The sequence below is a fragment of the Bison bison genome, unplaced genomic scaffold, assembly GCF_000754665.1.
Source record: "Bison bison bison isolate TAMUID 2011002044 unplaced genomic scaffold, Bison_UMD1.0 scf7180017864537, whole genome shotgun sequence".
NCBI lineage: Eukaryota > Metazoa > Chordata > Mammalia > Artiodactyla > Bovidae > Bison > Bison bison.
The window spans coordinates 1,396,484-1,419,913 of NW_011495085.1; the positions used below are offsets into that span (position 1 = coordinate 1,396,484).

General features: G+C 36.3%; 1 long non-coding RNA gene across 2 annotated transcripts in view; it reads right to left on the reverse strand.

Annotated features, from left to right (window-relative positions):
* Positions 1–20,678, reverse strand: part of LOC104982661 — a 33,305-nt gene extending 12,627 nt beyond the window's left edge. For both annotated transcript variants that reach the window (XR_824541.1, XR_824542.1), the window contains exons 1-2: positions 20,550–20,678; positions 14,613–14,712 (exon numbers count right to left, since the gene is read on the reverse strand). This is a non-coding gene — a long non-coding RNA (uncharacterized LOC104982661). The remainder of the gene's footprint in view (positions 1–14,612; positions 14,713–20,549) is intronic.
* Between the last annotated feature and the right edge of the window lie 2,752 nt (positions 20,679–23,430).

Consider the following 23,430-nt stretch of genomic DNA (forward strand, 5'->3'; position numbering starts at 1 on the left):
CGCTTTTTCTTTTCTTTTCTTTTTTTTTTTTGACAAACACCATTAATCCAAATTCCGAAGTAAGAAGAGAAAAAAATGGAATTTTTATTTTATAAAAAAAGCTAGAGTTTGTTATGATATTTAAGTGCCTCTGAATAACTAAATAAATGACCTATATGAAGTAAAACATCCGTTCTTTCAAACTGAATTTTTTTTGGTTTGACCTTGAGGTGACAGTCATATCAAATTTTCGAACTTTATCAAGTAGAATGCTATTGGTCTTAGACACCATTTAAAATCACGAAAACTTTCCTCCAGGTGATAGGAGAAACAGCATTTCTAGTCAACAGATATTAACCCTTTACCTAATGAGATTAATTTGTTTCTCTTGGGTTTCAAATCTATCCAGAATGATATCTTTTCGGAGGATTTCTGCTTTATCAGAGATGGCAGACAAACATTTCACCGCCCCCTCACCTCTGTTCCTTTCTCCTGACCTGTTTCCTAAGAGGGGAGACGTGGTTGCCGAGCAACAGACTACTCTGAAGAGCACCCAGCATCCCACCTCCTTCACTTGGTAAAAGGCAGGCAGTGCAAAGCTAACCTAACCAAGGCGTGGGCACCAGGAAGGGGACTGGGTCGGGTCTCCCTTCCCCAGCGATGACCGCATTGTAGTCAGTTGCGGAGTCCAGCAGCCATAGAATTGCACAGCTGCAAAATATCAAATTCCTTTGTAAGAAGTTACTAAATTAGAGTGAACTAAATGTTTAAGTACTAAAAATAACCGGCCTAAGTCTCAGAACATGTAATAAATCAAAAAGTACTGTTTAGTTTCAAGACAATAACTTCTGTTTTCTCATGTGGGTTAGATTAGAAAGCAGAGCAATATCTTATTTATGCAATTTATTTACTTATTAATCTATCTATGAGTCTGTCTAACTTATTTATGTTGGATAGGATATTTGACATATTAATAAATACATGTAATTAATTTCACCTAAAGGATATTCATTAGATTTTTCCCTGACTTCAACTGTACTGTCCTGTATTTACATAGTTGATTTTAAATTGAAAATTCACTTAGTGTTCCAGAAATTAAGATATTTCTTGGTGATTTCTGTGAACAAGAGTGGCCAAGTCTGCATAATCTCTAAATCGTTTAAAATTTCAGCATATTTTTGTCATCAGACATGAGTTCCCAAATCTTCAGTAAATTTGCTGCTCTGTCCAAACTTTTAAGCAAATCAATAAGACTCAATAAACTTGATTTGTGCTCTATTTCAGGACTAAAATGAGGCACAATTTCATAAAAGATATGTTTAGTCTCTTTATTGAAAGTAAAAACTCTGAGGAAAACCTTAAATCAGCTAAACATCAATAATGTTTTAAAAAGTTATGAGAACCTTGCAAAAGTGCTATACATTTCCCCCAAATAATGCCCTTTGCAGCCACATGGATGGACCTAGAAATCATCATGCTAAGTGAAGTGAACAGAAGACAGGTAACTATCATATGACATATCGCTTATATGTGGAATCCTAAAAAAATCATCCAAATTAACTTATTTACAAAAATAGAAACAGACTCACAGACATACAAAACAAATTTTGGTTAACAAAGGGGTGGAGGGATATATTAGGAGTTTGGGATTTACAGATACATACTACTATATATGGAGAAGGCAATGGCAACCCACTCCAGTACTCTTGCCTGGAAAATCCCTGGGACGGAGGAGCCTGGTGGGCTGCCGTCTATGGGGTCTCACAGAGTCGGACATGAGTGAAGTGACTTAGCAGCAGCAGCAGCAGCACTACTATATATAAAACTGAAAAATAACAAAGACCTGCTGTAGAGCACAGGGAACTAACCCTATTCAGTATTCTATAATAACTTACAATGGAAAGAATGTGAAAAAGAATATATATACATATATATCTAACTAAGTCACTTTGCTGCACACCTGAAACTAATACAACACTGTAAATGAACTACACTTCAATAAAAATATAAATAAATAAAAACCAAAAAAATCCAAAAATAAAAGTGCTCTATTAAAGTAACTAAAAGGATGAATTCTTTCCACTAATATTTACTGAAGCACAAAGCAGTCCTGTAAATCCCTGGATTCAACTTTGTTAGAAGCAGCCACAGTCTGGCACATAAAGTCTTTTAAAGCTGATGGACATACACTTATTTTTTAAAAACCTGTGTACCTATTATGCTTCCTGCACTGTTTAGGTGCTGAGGATATAGCAGTAGACAGATGTAATCTTAACTCTCGGGAACTCACAACTGCAGCTAGATGATGCAAACAATGAGTGAAGACACTCATCTGTTAGCTGGTGAACAGTTCCATGAAAATGAAGAAGGAAGCAAGCAAAGTAAAAGGTGATAGTGACCGACAGGTGACAGTGCAGGTGGAGAAGAGGGCCTGGTTTACAAAGGTGAGGCTCACTGCTATTAAGTAAAAAGTTTGACTCCACCTTTGATGACTCATCACGGATGGCGGTTAGGCCCTGGTTCTCCCCATCTTCACCCTACCCCACATCTGGGCAACCAATAAGAAAGCCTGTGCTCTCCATCGTTTAGGTCTCCATCAGTTTAGAGTCCAAACTTGCGAGCCCCCACCCTGCCTGGGAACTCTCACCTCACCTACCCGCTAACCTCAAGAAAAATCAAAGCCATGTGCCTCCCCCAGCACCCAAGCCACTTGCAGATCCCCTTGGCAGCCTGCCCTGCATCCCCCAGAGATCCTCTTTATATGAGTGGCACACCTCTTCACACCTTGCAGTGGATGTGCGGTCTCATCAGTCTCGACATTCAGACCAGACTTTGGGTGGGGTGGTGAATCCCACCCTCCTCAGGGCAACAGTACAGCAACGACATGGAGCTTCCAGTGAGCTCGAGTGCCGGAGCCAGCTGGCAAAGTCGATCAGGTCCCGAGAACGTGCACGGCGGGGCTAAGAAAGAAACTAAAGCAAGAGACTACAAAGATGGGGTCGAGAGGTTCAGACACGTCACCACGAAGGGACGCAGTCTGACACCAACTTTATTCAACATCTCATATTTATACAGAAAAGCGTGAGAGAGACAAAACAGTTGACATTTTTTCTTGGTTAGCCTATACATCTTACAAACAGTCACAAGAAATCTTGAGAGCATGGGAATGGCTCCCTGTTATTATTTCTTACACCAGATAACATTTCTCTGTGCGTGAGAAGTTTGCACAGAACTCCAGGTGCCTGCAGTAAATAAGCACCTAATCTCTGGGGTGGCGGGACAGAGAGCTATGTTTGCAAGCAAACCCTCAAGGACTGAGGCAGCTCCCAGAGCTGTGTCCTTCAGACAAAGGACCCCATTCTCACGGGCAGCTCCCCGCACTCGAGGAATTTATAACCTTCAGAGAAACAACTGGACCACTGTACATGAATGATCCCATCATTAACTGTTTAGTAGTTACTAGTGAGACTTTGTGAAATGTGAAAGTATTAGTCATGTCTGAATCTTTTCGACCCCACGGGTTGTAGCCTGCCAGGCTCCCCTGATTGGTGGAATTCTCCAAGCAAGAATACTGAAGTGGGGTGCCATTCCCCTCTCCAGGGGATCCTCCCGACCCAGGGATCAAACAGTTACCTAAAGAGTACCATTAAACAAAAAGGACACACATAGAAAGGTCTAGAAGCTCAACTGAGAACAGATAGTGTGTCATAAACTCTACCTACATCTTCACATTTGTTGTAATTTCCTGTAAGCCTGTTAAAGTTTTTGTAAAATAATACTAAGTAAATAAATAAATGTACTGGCTTATTCAAACAAAACATTCATATGAATATTCACCCCAGTGACAAGAGATTCCTGAGGCAAGAGCACAAAATTGCAAACATTTATTCCAGATGCAAACATCTTGCTAATCTACCTTTAGGGCTTCCGCAAGTTTGATCCCAGGGTCAGGAAGATCCTCTGGAGAAGGGCATGGCAACCCACTCCAGTATTTTTGCCTGGAGAATCCCATGGACAGAGGAGACTTCAGGCTACAATCCCTGGGATGGCAAAGAGTCAGACACTACCGAAGCGACCCAGCATGCACGCAATCTACCTTTAGCTTTGCCCTATGAAGGGTGTAAATCTCTACATTTCTGAGAAGGCCCGATGCCCCTTCCACTCCAAGTGCAAAGTGGTGTGCAGGAGCAGCGGGACTGAGATTTCAGGAAGAAGATGGGAACCGGAGATGGGTAAGGGTGAGCAGGGGACCCAGGGGCATCGCTGCTCCAGGAACAGGTGGCCATTCCATCCATGGACACTCTTGGGGACAGAGCAAATATTTGAAACCTCAGTTCCCAAGTCTAAACATCAGGACTATTTCCTGAGTAATTTCACATTATATAAAACAAATTGACCTCTTTATCTCTAGAAGCTGCAAATTGTAGCTATTTCAAGAGAAGACATATAGGTGAATAGTTTGGCCTGAGGTAAGCATTTCATGCATTTTGTTAAAGCAAAATCAAAGTCTAAAATGAGAAATAATAGGACAGAGAAGTGTGGCAGAGCCACTGGGACTTGCCCCTGATCCCTCATGTAATTGAACAGCCTGGATAAAAACCCAACCGCATATTACCTATCCTGCCACAACTGTCTAGGCACCTTTCAAAACAAAATGAATATTCCCTAATATTACTTCACCTTTTTCTGCCACTGCTATTCTGATTTAACACTTTCAGTATTTTTCAGGCATCTTACCTGTATCCAGAGCTTTCTTAACTTCAAAACAAACTCTCAGCATTATGGTGTTCTCAAGAGGTTTGAATACTGAAAAGACTTATACCCCAAACCATAACTATTTTAACATACAATAATTGCAAAAAACAGGAATCCAGTAAAAAAAAATTATGTTTACCTGCTTGGTTTCACAAGATAAGGGTGAATTTATGTGTTTTTTTTTTCCTCCCATATTCAGAGTAAAAAGTAACTCCCCAATTATATCAATTCCAAAATAGTCTTAAAGAATCTAGAGACACGACTTCCTGGTGGGCCAGTGGTTAAGCATCAGCCTGCCAATTCAGGGGACACAGGTTGATCCCTGGCTGGGGAAGATCCCACACGTCATGTACAACCACTACTGAAGCCTGCGTGCCTGGAGCCTATGCTCTGCAACAGGAGAAGACACTGCAACAAGAAGCCTGCACAGCCGAAACTAGGGAGTAGTCCCCATTTGCCGCAACTAGAGAAAAGGCACACAGCAACAAGTATCCTGCCCAGCCAAAAATAAGTAAACAAATGAATGTTAAAAAAAAAAACAGCCTAGAGACAGAGCATGCTTTGGGTTTCAGTTTTTTACTATGTGACCTGAAACTAAGAAAAAGTTTCAGATTATGAACTCAGAATTTCTTATTTGACTCAAGACAGGCTCTTATATCACTTCAAACTCCATTCATTTTGTTCTTTTTTTTTTTTTTTTCTGGTCCAAGCAAGAAGAAAACAGCACAGTCTAAAAAAAAAATTAGTTTAAAATATGAAGTCGCATCAAGGAAAAACTACATGAAATCTCCCTCTTTCCTTTATCAGACTTGCTTAAATAACTGGAAGTACAAGGCAATTAAAAATCTAAATTGGAATGTTGACATCATGAGGAATTATCTCCTCTGTAGTGAAGCTGCTAAGATGCTTTGTCTTATCGTTCCATTTTAAAATCTGAAAATCCTGATGTGGGCTCTTATTTTTCACAATGCCTTTTTTATTGACTATTACTGTGCCTTTCAAAGAAATAATTAGAATACAGTGTTAAAACTTTAATGCTGCTGCTGCTGCTAAGTCACTTCAGTCGTGTCCGACTCTGTGCGAGCCCATAGACGGCAGCCTGCCAGGCTCTTCCGTCCCTGGGATTCTCCAGGCAAGAGTACTGGAGTGGGTTGCCATTTCCTTCTCCAATGCATGAAAAGTGAAAGTGAAGTCACTCCGTCGTGTCTGACTCCTAGCGACCCCATGGACTGTAGCCCACCAGGCTCCTCTGTCCATGAGATTTTCCAGGCAAGAGTACTGGAGTGGGTTGTATGTCACTGTTATTTTGACCTTATGGAAAAGCTTGAATTTTTTTGCTTTCTTTGTTTCATATGAATATTATTCTCAACAGTGTGTAGTCTATTACTGTATTATATAATCTCTCAAGAAATTTGTGGGGAAATTTTTAATTTGGGGAGAAATAAAAGATATGAATAAGAATATTAAAGTAAGCAAGTACTTTCAGAGTTAAGACTGGAAATTAGCCTCATGGTAGCTCTCAGTACAACTCCCTAGTCTTCTGAGCTTCATCTCCAGCTGAGCACCTGAGTCATCAGTAAACATGGAATAAATTATCATGAAGTTAGTCATATCTGTGAAGTGATACATATAAATGTTTCTATAAAACTGTGAATACAAATAAAAGAACAATAATTATTACTTTGACTTCTACTACTACTGCTATTACAAACTCTATCAATTGTCTAATAATTTACTCATCAGATAAGTTCTGGTCTGTTTGTATAAGACTGTCAAATACCACTCTGAACAGAGTCTTTACAACAGAAAGCTCCTATAGTACCTACATAGTGACAGCCTCCACTTGGTTTTCAGTAATCATCTCAAGCAACTCTTACACACATTATATTATTATGACAACACATTAAATTATGACAACAACATAAACAATGATCACAAATGACACACAAGAGGAAGATGTAGCACAAACGAGCACTCATATCTGGGTGACCATCTCTTTCCAGCCAGGATGAGTTGCTGAGCATAGGGGTCAATGAATGAAGTATAGAAAACTCAGTCAACGGGGAGTTTAGGCCACCAAGGCTTCAAGGAATAGATCCTGCTCCTGTGATCAGTGTGCTGAATTCCCACAAATTTCCTTTACCTCACATTTCATTAGAATGTATTCTAAGAATAAAGTGAGATCACTACATAAAGTTGTGAGACTTGTTAAATAATTTAACATTTTGAGACACACACATTCTTCACACGATCAGGTGTTACTACTAAGGAAGTTGACTAAGGAGAATGCTGCACCGTAAGACCATGAGCTGCAAGGAAATTGAGATCAAGAGGTTTTTCCTGTAATATAAAAATCCTTCAAGGGGAAATTCAGAATTATATTTTTAAAATTCTCTCTCTCTTTCTTTAAGCTAAAGAACCATAACAACAAATCTGAACTTGAAAGAAAATAAATTTTTCAGTAGCAGTTTATTAATGTAAGGCTTCATCACAGTGTGTAAGCACAGAACATCCACGATCATCCATGATCCATGTATACCCTGCTTATTTAAAACAGATAACCAACGAGGACCTACTTTACAGCACAGGGAACTCTGCTCAGTATTCTATAGTAATCTAAATGGGAAAAAATGTGAAAAAGAATGTATACATGAATAGGTAATAACTGAATCACTTTGCTGTAGCCCTGCAACTAACACATCGCAATCAACTCCAATATAAAATAAAAAATTTTTTTAAAAGTTGTCATCTTTCACAGATGGCCAAAGACACATGGAAAAGATGCTCAACATGCTAATCATCAGGGAAATGCAAATCAAAACCACAATGAGTTATCACTTCACACTTGTCAGAATGGCTAGTATCAAAAAGAATACAAATAAACAAATGCTGATGAGGATATGGTGAAAAAGAAACATTCATCTGCTGTTGGTGGGAATGTAAATCAGTACAGTCACTCTGGGAAACAGTATGGGGATTTTTCAAACGACTAAAAATAAGAACTACCATATGACCAGCAATTCTACTTCTGGGTATATATCATAAAAAAACAACCCACTAACTCAAAAAGATACAATGTTAATAGCCGCATTATTTGCAATTGCTAAAATATGGAAGCAACCTAAGTATACAGCAACAGATAAACAATGGAATACTGCTCAGCCATAAAAAATAATGGTATTTTGCCAATTGTGGCAACCTGGATGAACTTGGAGAGCATTATGCTAACTGAAATAAGTTGACAGAGAAATACTAATACTATATAATATCACTTACATATAGAATCTAAAAAAAAAAAAACACAACAGATTAGTGAATAAAACAAAAAAGAAGCAAACTCACAGATACAGAGAACAAATTAGTCGTTACCAGTAGGGAGAAGGAAGAGGTAGAGACGAAAGAGAGGTTGTTATGAGATTATGTGAATCATGTGTGTGATGCTTTTGAAAATTGTAAAGCACTACAGAATTTAAATAATCTTTTATTCAATTAAAAAATAAAAAGATATATCAAAAAAGGTACTTGTCTTTCAAGCATGATCACATTCAGAATTCAACACTTAATAAGCAGTCATTTAAAACTAATTTTGGAAATTAAAGTAGCATATAACTTCCCAAGTCATCATATCTTTCATTCTAATACCTATTTTATTTTAAACAGTTTAGAATATTACTGTCTCTTAGCCTTCAGAGTTTGAGTAGCATATGATGGAAAAATGAGTCATCTATAAATGTATTCAACTCTAACAAGTCATACCGATTCCCCCTCAGACACACCAAAATTTTTCATACCTGCATATACAAAAAAGAAACAAGATGTAATTAATGAAATATCTATCTACCACTCTTAAGTTATTTTTCATGCTACCCTCCAAACACACACATGCAAATACACAAATTAGGATGTCAGAAAACACAATATTTTTTAATGTGAAAAACCAGCATCCTTGTTAATACTAAAACCATTTTCCCAGACCTTTTAGAATTCCTCCAGGACAATTTTGACAGAGATTTAATCTTAATGACATAAACAAAGTTGTTGCTCAATAGTTCATTTCATAAAACCAGAGGGAAAAACAGAGCAACTGTATAACAGTAAATCACTCCTTGGATCTTAAGTACTCCTCATGGTAACGAGCCAGGCCATTCTTCAAGAGTGTGTAGTTTCCTTAGAGAGATACTAATTTTAATTTTACTAGCTTGGCTATTCTTTCTTTATAAGTCTGCAGGTTTCTCAGAAAGATACAAATTTTAATTGCAGATATGTGGAGAAAGAAAAAATGTGCATATTTATTCAGATTCCTGAAAGACTTATAAAACCTTTTCAACATAGGCTCTCTTAATTCAAAATTTATGGAAACCTAGATAGAGAATGAACTGAAATTCATCCTTAATCTGGGAAGAAGAAAACATTAATGAAATGTGAAGAAAACATTAATGAAACGTGAATAAAAGAAATTTAACCAATTGATGGAGTCAAATTTTTTTACAGCTATTTTATATTTAATGCATTTCATGTGATATTAATAGCAATACTAATTCACATGTGAATACCATACCTAGAAATTAATAGCTGTTCTTCACATACCAAAACTGTGATGTGTTTGAGTTATAAAGTAAACATGAAATAATATTCCTGTCTCATTGTTTATAGCATGCATATCACAATACTCATGCATCAAAATTTTCTGTTATTTCTTGATATTTTGTTTATTACTTCTTGAGATAGAAACTAATTCTTTGTGCATACATTCCACAACACCTACAATGAGTAAATGCTCATTGATTTAAACTTTTCCTTAAATTTTATTAAAATATGTAACTCTGTGATAATTATAATGTATTTTTAGAATTATTATTTAATTTTAATTATATTCTCAGTTGCAATGTTATGGATCTAGAGTAATTCCTGGTTTTTTCTAGGCGTGTTGAGTCACTTTCAGTCATGTCCATCTCTTTGTGACACTATGGGCTGTAGTCCACCAAGTTCCTCTGTCCATGTGGTTTTTCAGACAAGAATACTGGAGTGGGTTGCCATTTCCTACTCCAGAGGATCTTCCTAACTCAGGGATCCAACCTGAGTCTCCCACATCTCCTGCACTGGCAGGCAGATTCTTTACCAGTGTACTACGTGGGAAACCTATTAATGTTAGCTAAGAATGATTCATAAAGTCAGATGTGCATATGTAAATAAATCCTGCAAAAAATATTTGAAGTTTTCTAAAAACTAAAATACATTTTTCTACATAGTTACATGCCTCTATAATAAATAAATACTACAACATTTGATCAATTATATATAATATTAAAATGCATTAATGGGGTGAACAAATTCTAACAACAATACTTTGATATTGGAATTACTTAGCTTATTGTGAACACATATAATGTTATATGTGGCTTTTTGATAAAAGAAGAAATCTTTAATCTTTTTCATTAAAGATTGTTCTTTATTAACGTTTCTCTCATTAACATTTAGATTTCTTAAATTCTATTATTCATTATATCAAGTAAATTTTTCTACTTTTATTCATTGCTAAGATTTTGAAAATTGTACATTTATTCTAGCACTTCAAGATTTTTGTAGAAAAAACTGCTTCATTCATGTCATTAATGATATTATATATTTAGATTTAATTCCTATTTAGTCTATTTTTTAGACTTCTAAGCCAAAAAGTTTATACCCACTTCTATCATGCAGCTTTAGATTTTGAAAAAAAAAAAAAAGTTCAGTGTAAATTTTTGTTGTTAATTACACTAGCTTTGGTTGGTTACTGCATTACCATAAATTAATACCTTAGGATACCATCTCTGAAACTTAAGATGCTTTTCTGCTACCAATGTCAATAACTATTACACATTTAACTGATTAAAATACTCTGTAGTTTTACTTTTTAATAAATACAAAACTAATCTGATAATCTTCTACTGATGCAAATGTTGGCACTTCTCTAGCACAGAAATAACCATGCCCTTGCCCTTTATTTTCTAGCCCTAAGTCATTTTCTTGGAAAAATAACTATGTTACACTGATGTAATATAGTAAACCCTAGTTCTTTGTGGAACCTCAATGATACTGTTTAGAAATTCAAGTGGATTATATAAAGTGGGTCCTTCTGTAATAGTATAACTTGAATTAGCATGATTTACCACTGGAAGCATGAAAAAAATATCACATAATCTATTTTTTTTCTTATTTGTCATTTTGTTAAGTATTCAGAGTCTTTTTATTTTTCTCCTGTTTGTAAATGTCTGTAGTTTAAACACTGTGGAGGTGAGACTAATTCAACATACTTCCTTATATGGAACTAAATTGAGAAACAAGTTAGAAATATGCCATTAAATCTTTTTATATATAAATTTTGTCTTATAAAAATCCCAATTGTCTCTTTGGATTCCTTCAAATTTATCAAACATATACTATCCAGATATGTCACTTTGTCTGTTTTGATTGTTAGACTGGCTTAAAAACTTCATATGAACTGGTCACATCAATCCAATTCAAAAATAATTTTGGAGACTCTATCTGATATACACAGCAAATACAGCTATATTCCAGGTAATTGTAGATACAGGCCTATTCTTTCTTCCAGGATGTTAACTTTATTCGCATCTATAATTCCAGTTTTATGTCAGTTATTATAATGAAGATTTCTTCTTTCATCTCAAGATTTCTGAAGAAGAGGGTAATAAAACCAGGCTTAAGTATTATTTTTGCACAAAATGACTGATTTAAAGTCTATAATAATGCAATGCCTGGGATGACTTTAAAGTAGTACACAATCATCTTCCAATCATGTTTAATTTAAAATTCCACCTTTTTTAGATGAAAATGTTCCTTCCAATCTTCTTCAGAGCTTCGGGTTTTTCATCTAAACATTTCAGGTTCTGCCAACACAGCCTCTGTAATTAGTGGCTCCAGGCCAGTAAATTCATCCTGCATGTCAGTTGCTCCATTTCTAACTTCAGCCCATGATGTGGAAGCAAATCATTACACTGGCTTCTCAGACTTGAAATTGAACTTGACAAACATTCTTTGGGAGTTATACAGAATAAGAACGCAAGCTACAGACAGCAAGCAATGACACCTGTTACAAAGGCCATGTCTAAGCACATTGGGTGTATTGAGTTACTGCTGACTTCAAGGAAAGTGATGAGCATGTAATAAAAAATACATTTTATCCCTGGATTCCTAACACATCTCTAAAGGCATATAGGAAATATCATGCTTCTCGCTGAACCTGGGACTTCCAGGTTCCACGTGATGTAAATATGTTTTATTTGCTATTTAAATAATGTCCATTTTGGTATATTATCCCAATGGATCTCATGACCATCCACATTGCCACAAGAGTTAGTCTCAACAGCAGCGTTATGAAAGGAAAACCATCATACATTTGTGATTAGTGCTGAGAAAGTCAGAAGTCATCAAAAAAAGCATAAAGCAATTTCAAAAGATGTTAGAACAACAAAAGAAATTCAGAATCTTTTAACACCATGTCTTAATTTTACCTGAAAGAAAACACAGATTCAGGGAAAAAATCAAGAGCCCAGGGTCAAAAAGCTAGTCAGTGACAGAACTGAGAACAAAAACCAAATCTCCTTACTTTCATTCTGATATTTTCAATCTTCTATCAGTGAATTTCCAGGGAAACAAATATATAATTTAAACTACAAATTCCAAATATTTTTTTAATGAATAAAATAGACTGGAGGAACAAGAAGAAGTTTTAAAATATTCTAAACAGAATTTTTAAAAAGATCATTGCAGTAACTTTTAGTAAGGTAATAAATACATTAGTTGGATTATTTTTTCCAAAATAGCTAATACAGGTTTCAAAATCCCACATTAACACACAAACTATTTGGAACTGGTAGTTGTAAAGAAGGAAAACGTAGTTGATAAAGTAATGATCTGGAGAAGTAACCCTAAGTTTATGTATCTTGGGATATATAGTAGAAAATTTGGAAATTGTAAAAGCTTAAATTATACGTTTGTTTCCCTGGAAACAATTGTAAAACTCAAGAATCTGCAGGCAGAAATGTGCTTTGTTTTGGGCTAACGTGCTGTTAAAGGGTGATACACTCAGCCATGTTCCCCTCCAGCTTCCTTCCATCTCCAGGGCTGTATTCAAAGGGACAACATGGCATTGTAGGCTCTGGTCTCTAATTAGTTTCATGCCTGTTGTTACAGCATCTGAGCACAAAAGAAGCTCAGTGGATTTCTTTTGAAAATGAAGATACTGGTTGAGTTTTGATTGGTGCTTTAAAACACATCCTGAGGAAATATTGCATCTTTTACACCTGTACATTTCTGACCTCATAAGAGAACGAGTGTTCCCAATAGCTTACAGGTATTATTTATTACTTTTAAAGAGAACAGAAACTCTTGAAAATGTACACAGGCCCATAATATCAGTACTTCCACTGATAGCTATAAAATGAAAATGAATAAATAAATGAAATATCAGAAATTGTGTTTGCCTTGCCCTCTCATATAAATTATGGGAGAGGGAGAGGGTGGGAAGATTTGGGAGAATGGCACTGAAACATGTAAAATATCACGTATGAAACGAGATGCCAGTCCAGGTTCGATGCACGATACTGGATGCTTGGGGCTAGAGCACTGGGACGACCCAGAGGGATGGTACGGGGAGGGAGGAGGGAGGAGGGTTCAGGATGGGGAACACATGTATACCCGTGGCAGATTCATTTTGATATTTGGCAAAACTAATACAATTATGGAAAGTTTAAAAATTAAATTAAAAAAAAAATTCCCACCAAAAAAAAAAATTATGATGGGATGACAAAAAACCCCACAGTGAATTCAAATAATTAAATATCAGTGTTACCAAAACAAGCAAACAAAAAAAAATGGCTTCTAGAGTGTAACTGAGCAGGAACCTATTGGCCCTCCCCAGAACAGAACCCCCAACCCCTCAGTCCAGTGTCCACTCTCTGCCCCTTGTCCATAGAAAAACTTTAGCCTCCTAGGCTTTCCCAGAGTTTCAAAGAGTATATTTAATCAGAGAAGTCAGAAAATGCAGGAAAAAAGGAAAACAGTCAAGCAAGACAAAATAGTAACAGTTTAGCCATTAAACACGGTCAAGGACATTTAGTTCCTCCTCAGGGGCTTCCCTGGTGGCTCAGAGGTTAAAGCGTCTGCCTGCAATGTAGGAGACCTGGGTTCGATGCCTGGGTCAGGAAGATCCCCTGGAGAAGGAAATGGCAGCCCACTCTAGTATTCTTGCCTGGAGAATCCCATGGACGGAGGAGCCTGGTGGGCTACAGTCCAAGGGGTCGCAAAGAGTTGGACAGGACTGAGCGACTTCACTTTCTTTTCACTTTCAAGGGATATAGATAACATTCTGAGCCATGTCCCTTGAACTGTTTTGTAGATACTAAAACCCCCACCAGGTGGAAAAAGTTAACTATACGCTGCCCACAAGCATGTGGACCCCGGTTCCTTAGAACCAGAGGTTGATGATGTTGACTCCTGGTTACCTCACCACCAACCCAGGAGAAAAAGTGTCCATGAGTGAATCATGAACCCCACAACCCCTCTCCCTCACCCTGTCTTTAAAAACCTTTCCTTGAAGGTCTTCAGGGAGTTCAGATATTTTGAGCACTAAAACTACTGGACTTCTTGCTTACACCCTGCAATAAATGCTGCTCTTTTCTTTACCACCACCTACTGTCAATAGATTCACTTGAACATGGGCAGGTAGACCCAAATTTGGTTCGGTAATAAGAGGACTACATCTAGAAATGTGTAAGGCATAATTCAGATCCACATTTGTAAGGATTCTTTGATCAACCTATGACTTTCAATGACCTATGACCCTATGGCCACACTAGAACCAAGGGACTCTGTGGTACCTGCTACATTTCTTCATCCATTTGCAATGATAACTCCTTCTTCCAGTAACAGTAGAACACTTGGTGGCCCACAATCTTTGGGTCACAGAAATGTTTGGTCCTAGAAACAGAAGAACAAAAGAGGTAAGTTCAAATCTCAAAGGGTCAGGGAAGAATTGTCTTAATATGGAAACAGAAACTAAATAATTTGCAAAATGATAAGGAATAGTATCACATCAATTACATTGCTTCAGATCAGGCTTTTTCAAACACTTATTGGAAACCTACCAGTAGGTATACCAGACCACATGCTAAATGCGTTCATTTACATCTTATTTACTCTTCACAGCAACTGTGTGAATAGGCATAGCTATACCTACTTTGAAAAGAAACTGAGAGTTCAGGAGACTAATAACATGATCGAGGTAACACAACAGGTAAAGACAGGTGTTTTCTTTTTTTTTTTTTTAATTCCTCTATTATTTGTTCTTCAGCAGAGGTAATAGGGGCTTTCCTGGTAGCTCAGCTGGTAAAGAATTCACCTGCAATGCAGGAGACTGCAACTTGATTTCCGGGATGGAAGGATTCTCTGGAGAAGGGATAGGCTACTCACTGCAATATTCTTGAACTTCCTTGTGGCTATGATGGTAAAGAATCCACCTGCAATGTGGGAAACATGGGTTTGATCCCTGGGTTGGGAAGATCCCCTGGAGTAGGGCATGGGAACCCACTCCAGTATCCTTGCCTGGAGAATCCCCATGGACAGAGGAGCCTGGTGGGCTACGGTGCACGGGTCACAAAGAGTTGGACATAACTGAGTGACTAAGCACACAGCACAAAAGTAATAGAGCATGTTGGAAATTCCACTGTCATGAATTCAATATTTTAAAATATATATATAATATTTATTGTTCTATGTCTGAGTGGAATTTGGCTTACAGCATGTTTTCCCATCAGAAGAATTTATCTTGCCAATTTATGGTAATACAGTCCTTTCCAATGTAAAATTAAATCAAATCAAGTCCTATTTCTATTGCTCTCTACCACCCCTTCTTTTCCCTTCCCTCCCCAAAGTTATGTGATTTCCAGTGGCCTTACATGTTTTCCCAGAACTGAATCTAGGGCAGCTTGTCCATGTAATGGCGTGTACCATCTCTGGCCTCCCCTGAGCCCAGCTGATCCTGCCTTGTCTAGGTATCATCTTCTCTATCACATCTGCTGTTCATTTCTGTGATCCTCCATGACATTCAGTGATGGGCCCACTCTATATATCCCTTCTTCTGGTGGTGAAGCAGTCACATTTATCTCCATGCCTTTCTTGTAAACAATAGTAAATTTATGAATCTTCCCTCAACACGCCTGGCCTGGATGTGCAAAACCCCATAACATGGCTATGACTCAGGTTGGTCCACAAGGTACTACAGTCAACCACTGACAGTCACAACTCCTATATTCCAAGACATTAGCCATCTTGTTAAGCTGTGCCCTGAGACACGTTAAGTCATGGAGATATCTCAGAGAGTATATTCAGCTCTGAAATATCTCCAAACTTACAGAGTATCTCCAGAGTCATGCCTTCTCCCTGGACTCAGCTGAGAAGATTATAGCAAAGATTGAAATTCTTTCCAAAGACCCAGCAACCAGTAAACTACATACATTTTCTTCCGATCTCTTTCCTGCCCTGTGGATGAACTCCCTGCTCACCCTGTCTTCTTCAAGAATGGCTCCTGGGAAGAAAATCATTAAGCAGAATGTCTACAGTCCACAATCTCTCTTGTAGCAGGAGGGAGATGGGGAGACACCCTTGGAAACAAAGAAGCTAATTTACCAAATCTCCTTGCAGTCAAGCAGACAACAGGTCTCCTGGTATACACACTAATCACCTCCCTCTCAAGAGGGTCCTCATCTATGAAAATATTTTAGCAGAATATACTTCATTTGTCTACAACTGTTTGTACTAAACAAATCTGGAATCTACAAATTTATAGTGCATGGCTTCCTGGAAAATGTCACATAAGCTATACAACCACCTGGAAATGAAATGATAATGTGTCACAGCAAAATGGCCCTCTTTTGTGTCATTTATGCAGGCACAAATATCACACAGAGGCTCTCTGCATAACCTGAGCCAGAGCACATCCTGCCTGGCAAGAAGTAATCTGAGTAACTGCACTGAAGGGCCGATTCTCTCCCTGTTTCACCTGTGCCTCGTGATTGTATGTCTTCTTGAAGTCATTGGCTAAGCTTGTTATTGGGAAAGATTTCTCATGTGAATCAGTCTGCTTTGACAATCCAGCCCTTTGTGCTGTCTCTATTCATCTCCAGTTCTCTCTCACTGGGTTTAAGCCCTGTTCTGAGTCATCAAAAGTTGAGCTGTTGATATTAAAAAATAAGATTATAAAATTTACTAAATGATTTTTTCTTTAAAGTACTGCTCTTTACCAATAAAAGGAGGGATATTTCTGACTATTGTATACTTAGTTCAGTGTGTATAAAAGACTTGCTGATGCTTAAATGGTGAGAAGAGTAAGGATGGCAGCGATAGTAAAAACACATAATCCAATACAGTTAAGTTCCCTACATATGAGTAAGTTCTGTCCCAAGAATATAAGTCCAGCTTGTTTTTAAGTCCAACAAAGCTAGCCCAAATATAAAACTAACACAACTGGCTATATAGTCCTGTACCGTAACCGCTTTATAATACTTTTCACACAAATGATACATAAAAAACTAACAAACACAAAAAACGAAGAAAATAGTTTTAATTTATGGTACAGTACCTTGAAAAGTACAGTAGCACAATAGCTGGCATGTAGGGGCACATTTGCATCCTTGAAAGTTGGTTTGTACATAAGGAACTCACTATATTAAAATATAAACTAGTAGTTTTATTTCAGAAGTTTACTGTGGCAGTATCACGACATCATCTTTAAAATACATTAGAGTCACATTTTGACTACCTTATCTTCCTAACAGGATGAGTACTTAACTATTTTAGCTAGATGCAAATAGTTATTAGTATAAATTTTGTTAATATTATAAGTAAGTTGATAAATTCCTATGTCATTTCAAGTATTGTTTAAAAACAAACATGGACGATTAGTGACCTCTGTGATCTTGCCTCGGACATGGATAAAAAGATTGAGTGCAAAATTCAATTATAACAATAAAATTGTGAGAATTAGATTTATTGAATTCTTATAAAGATGCTTCTATATAAGTTTATCCAACATTATTTGATTATTTAAAAAGTTACATATATACAAATATGGCTAAACATGACATAAGATGACCATTTCATGAACAAAGTATCATATTCAATAATCAAAACCCAATAAATGAGTCTCAGATCTATATTAAACAAATTTAATACAAAACCTCTAATCTATAGAAATTAGCCATTTGCCTTATGATATGAATTATATTTTTAACTTTAATTGAAACTAACTGCAAATGAATAAAAATTACAGTTACAAAAGGAAAAAAGTAACATTCTAGGTTTTCCAAATGAATCTACCATTATACCATTATACACCAAACTGTATCACACATACTTGAGAATTTAATTATGTCCTATTAAAATTAAGTATATTTCAACTAGTAACTTAAATAGTCTATTTTTCATGCTTACATTTGGTATCTTTTCTTGTTAATGATATAAAAGAGCTAAAAATTTTTTATAACTGTAGAAAGGGAAAATAAGACAGACTTTAAAAAAGAAAGTTTAAAACCTCATTTAGACCATTTCTTTTAAAACAAATAGGAATGAAAATAGTTCTGATAATATTTCCTAGTACCACAAATTTCCCAGTTTAAAAATTAGAATTCGTATGAGGTTCTGCAAATGTGTTATTCCTTATGAGAAACTAGGGTTATTTTATTATTGGAAGGAAATATCAGAATATAATTATAATATAAAATATTAAAATCCAACATTTCTACAGGATCTTAAGGAGACATATTATGCCAGTGTTCTTTAGGGGAAAATATTATAACAAACAGAAGTGACAGCATGGCTCTAGGGTAAATCTATACATTTAAATAAAAGTACAGTAATGCTGTTCACATACAAACTATTTCTTATATCAATGATATATTATTATGTGGTGCCAAAAGGATTCAGATAATGTGTCTACATAGCCCGGAACTAAATGTAATAAAACCAGACCAGGATCTGTTTAAATTTATGTTTTTTTTGTGCACATTACTATAGAAAGAAGAGTTTTTCAAGCAACATTCAATAAGATGCCTCACTAGATACAAACTGTTCTACTTCTAACAGAGAACTGCCCAGGCAAAATCAAGCTGCCCAGGTGAAATAATAAACCAAAAGTGTGTGTTACTAGAATGGTATTTTGTGGGAGTATATCATCACACAATGCAGTCTATATTTTAGAAGAGATAGAAAAGAAATTTGGTATGTCTTCATTCATCATAATATGGTATATATTCGACTATGAGCTTTTTTATATATAAATTTTTACCCCGAGTCTTGAATACAGTATGTATGACTACAAATCATTAATAAAACTTTCTACTCTTTTATACATTTGGATATACGGTCTGAATGTGGCATACCCAGGCTGTAGCACAGAAAACTTACCTTATTGTTTCAGTATAAGAGGAAGAAAGGAGGGGAGAAAGGGAATAAAAGCCTCCTTGAATTTAAAAACAAAAGTGATTTCCATATTAAAATAAGGTCAACCTCGAAAGAATGACCTGTTTTTCAGCTTGTGGACGCCCTTGGATGGAAAACTCTCCTGTGTATTTGTCAACAAGAGTCTAAGCGACTTCACTTTCACTTTTCACTTTAATGCATTGGAGAAGGAAATGGCAACCCACTGCAGTGTTCTTGCCTGGAGAATCCCAGGGACGGTGGAGCCTGGTGGGCTGCCATCTGTGGGGTCACACAGAGTCAGATACGACTGAAGTAACTGAGCAGCAGTAGTAGCAGCAAGAGTCATATACTAACTAATCTCTGTCAACTCAACATAGATAGTCAAAATACAAAGGGGTAAACTATTCCTAATTAACTATTGAGACCACACAACATAATACTTAACAGTTCATAAATAAACAATCAGAATAATTTTTATAAATGCTTGCTTGATTAATTTTTATCTCTCTAAATTAAAATTCAACTCAATGAGTTTATGAGGTTAGACCAGTGGTTTTCAATCCAGAATCCTGGACTCCAGGATTCACGCCAAATGGACTCTAAAAAACAATAATGATGCTAATAATAATATGGATAAAATAATAACAAACATTTATTATGTGCTTACTGTCTTCAGAAATTCCATATATGTTACATGCACAAAATTTTTAATCCTTTACAATAAAACTATGAGCTTTGGGATTCTTCATTCTAAAATGAGGAGGAGATAAATGCAGAGAGATATGAGGAAGCTTTTACAGGGTCATTCCATTAGTAAATCGCTGATTGATTTGAACCCAAGCAACCTAGATATTTTAATCACTATACATGCCACCTTCCAAGGTAGTCATGGGAAGGCTATGAACTATTTTCAATCCCCATATGTCTTATAGACATTGCCCATTTATCTATTTTGGATGAACTAAATAAAACACTGTTCTTTTGACACCGGTCAAAATTATGTCAATTCAGAGTGGTAACACTAATTGATAACAAATTTTGATCCGAAGTCTGTAGGCATCTTTAGACGCAAGGAAGATCATGACTTATCCAGCCTTTCAGAACCAGTCGGTAGAAAACTTGGCTTTTTGGGTTTCTTGCCAGTATGTTCCTGAACTTCCATCTACTTTCTTTAATGTAATAGCACATCAGAATCGCCTTCACACAGTGTTTTATGGTTTTCACTGCACTTGCTCACCTTAGCACATTCAAAACATCTGGAGCTAATGTTTTAAAGACTTGCAAACTTTTAAAGTGGCTTCTATGCTCAGAAAAAAAAAATGAAACAAGGTAGAACCTACTTTTTATCCAGTCAGCACATCCTCTGGCAACATCCTCTGTTCTTTCCATCTAATTTTAAGGTGCCCAGTTGCAATGGTGTATAACAACCTGATAAGGATTCATTGCAAAATTCAGTCACGGGGTAGGTCAATCTGAAAAAAAAAAATAATGTTCACATAAATCCGACCTGGATCAAAATTTTTATTGCAGACATGAAAGTAAGCTAGGGTTGGGGAAAAAAATGAAAGAGCTATAGAAATGTAGCATACTCATAATCTTTCATTTCTGCCCTGGAGAGGCTTGAAATGTTGAAGCCAGGAAATAGAATATGATCAAACAGCCCCACTTGTATGTGACTAAATTGATAAAAACCGTGGAAACCTAAATCTAAATTATGAAGTATATTTATGAAGTCCTATCAAACTGAATTGTTATCTTTAGGTGCTTTAAACAGAAATTCTGAACACTGAATGATGGCCCAATAAATGCTTAATGAGGAAATGAATATATGGTTCTACCAATCCACGCTTTATCTTTTGAGATGGTTTCTTTCACATCTCGAAAATCCACATAAAGCCCAAGACTTGCATCCTATTCCGGGTGTTTTGTGGAAGAAGGAGAAGGCGCTGTATTGCCCAGAGAAGAAACTCAATGCATTTTGAATACTGAGAAGTTACTTTAAAATACGAGTAGAAGTACAATACATGTCATAACATTATTTGTTTGCAGTAATGAATGGTCACAACACCCACAAATTTTCTGCTAATCACAACTGGTAAAACAAAAAAAATGTAAGATGGTGACAGATTTGACATGTAAGCCATTTAGTTAATATTAAACTGTCATTTGGTAGGTTAAAAAAATTGGAGACAAATATTCAAAATTGAATGTCCAATGCATATAACCATTTTAAAGCTGTAAGTGTTTAATTTGAGAAAGATTACACAGAACAGAAAAACATCCAATAGTTCAAATTTTGAGAAAGGGGAAATTCCACCATGTATAGATAAGGATGAAGAAGGAAAGAACATAATCTCCTAATTGCACACACTTAAAATGGTGTGTCTTGTATTGTTTGAATATTGGGCAAACTGCAAATACATCTACAGTATCAGTCTTCAATTGTAAGTGCTGGAATGCAAAGTCATGCAAATATTATATATCTATTCCTCAACCCTCCCCTAAAAATGAAGGGAAACACTTTCTTGAGTATTTACTATAGCAGTGTATCATAACATTTTAACCCTATGCTTTTGATATGAATAAAAAAATCAGTTGGTAAATGTGCATAGGATTTCTCCAAATATCATTCCTATTACTACTATTTGACATAAAAAGTTAAAAGTAATATACAAACAATGTAATAATACTCAGCCATAAAAAAGAATCAAATAATGCCATTTGCAGGGTGGATCTAGAGATTATCATACTAAGTAGAGTAAGTCAGAGAGACAAAGACAAATACCATATGATATCACTTACATGTGGAATCTAAAATATGGCACAAATGAATCTATCTGCTAAACAGACTCACAAACTTAGAGAACAGATTTGTCATTGCCAAGGGGGCAGGGGTATGTGGGAAGGATGGATTGGGAGCTTGGGATTAGCAGATGTAAACTATTACATATAGGATGGATAAATAACAAGGCCCTACTATATAGCACAAGGAACTAAATTCAGTATCCTATAATAAAACATAATGGAAAAGAATATGAAAAAATATATATATATAGTAAATCAAGTACACATCAATAAAATACTTTTTAAATTCAAAATGATCACCCCCAAATTGTCCTTTAATGAAGAATCTACTATAAAAATTTTGTTGTCCTTAAAGACAAAATTCATGAATATTTCATGAATCAAGGAAATAAAGGGAATGAGGCGAGATAGTTCATCAGTGCTGACGCAGTAACTCACAACTGCTAGGGAAAGTGATCTTCAACACAATTTCTGTTTTTTGACTTTTATTTGAGCTGTATTTCCAACAATAACAACAAAATAAGTAGCATGAAAAAATATTCTCTATGTTGGAAAAAATAGATATAATCTAATTACAAATTGCAAAGTTTTCAGGGACTGATATAGAGGAGAACTACCCAAGTTTAAGAGTTACTGTAAAGCTACAGTTGGAGAAGGCAATGGCACCCCACTCCAGTACTCTTGCTTGGACAATCCCATGGACGGAGGAGCCTGGTAGGCTGCAGACCATGGGGTCGCGAAGAGTCGGACACAACTGAGCGACTTCACTTTCACTTTTCCCTTTCATGCATTGGAGAAGGAAATGGCAACCCACTCCAGTGTTCTTGCCTGGAGAATCCCAGGGACGGGGGAGCCTGGTGGGCCGCCGTCTATGGGGTCGCACAGAGTCGGACACGACTGAAGCGACTTAGCAGTAAAGCTACAGTAATCAAGACAGTGTGGTACTGGCAAAATAACAGACAGATCAAAAGCACGGAATGCAAAGCCCAGTAATGGGCCGATAAATACATTCAACTGATATTCGACAAGGGGCAAAGGCAATACAATGCAGCAAAGATAGTCTTTCCAACAAATGGTGCTGGAACAACTAGACATCCACACCCAAACAAATAGATAAAAACTCTAGACACAGACCTTACATCCTTCACAAAACTGAACTCAAAATGGATCACAAACTTAAGTGTCAAATGCAAAATTATAAAGTCCTAGAAGATAACAGAGGAGAAAATCTAGATAGATATTGTGTATAGCATTTTAGATACAACACAAAAAGCACAAATCATAAAACTGATAAGCTGGACTTGGTTAAAATTAAAATTTTCTCTTCTGCCCAAAATTTTGTCAAAAGAATGAAAAGACAAGTCATAGACTAGGAGTAAATACTTGTAAAAGATGTAATTTATAAAGAATTATTGT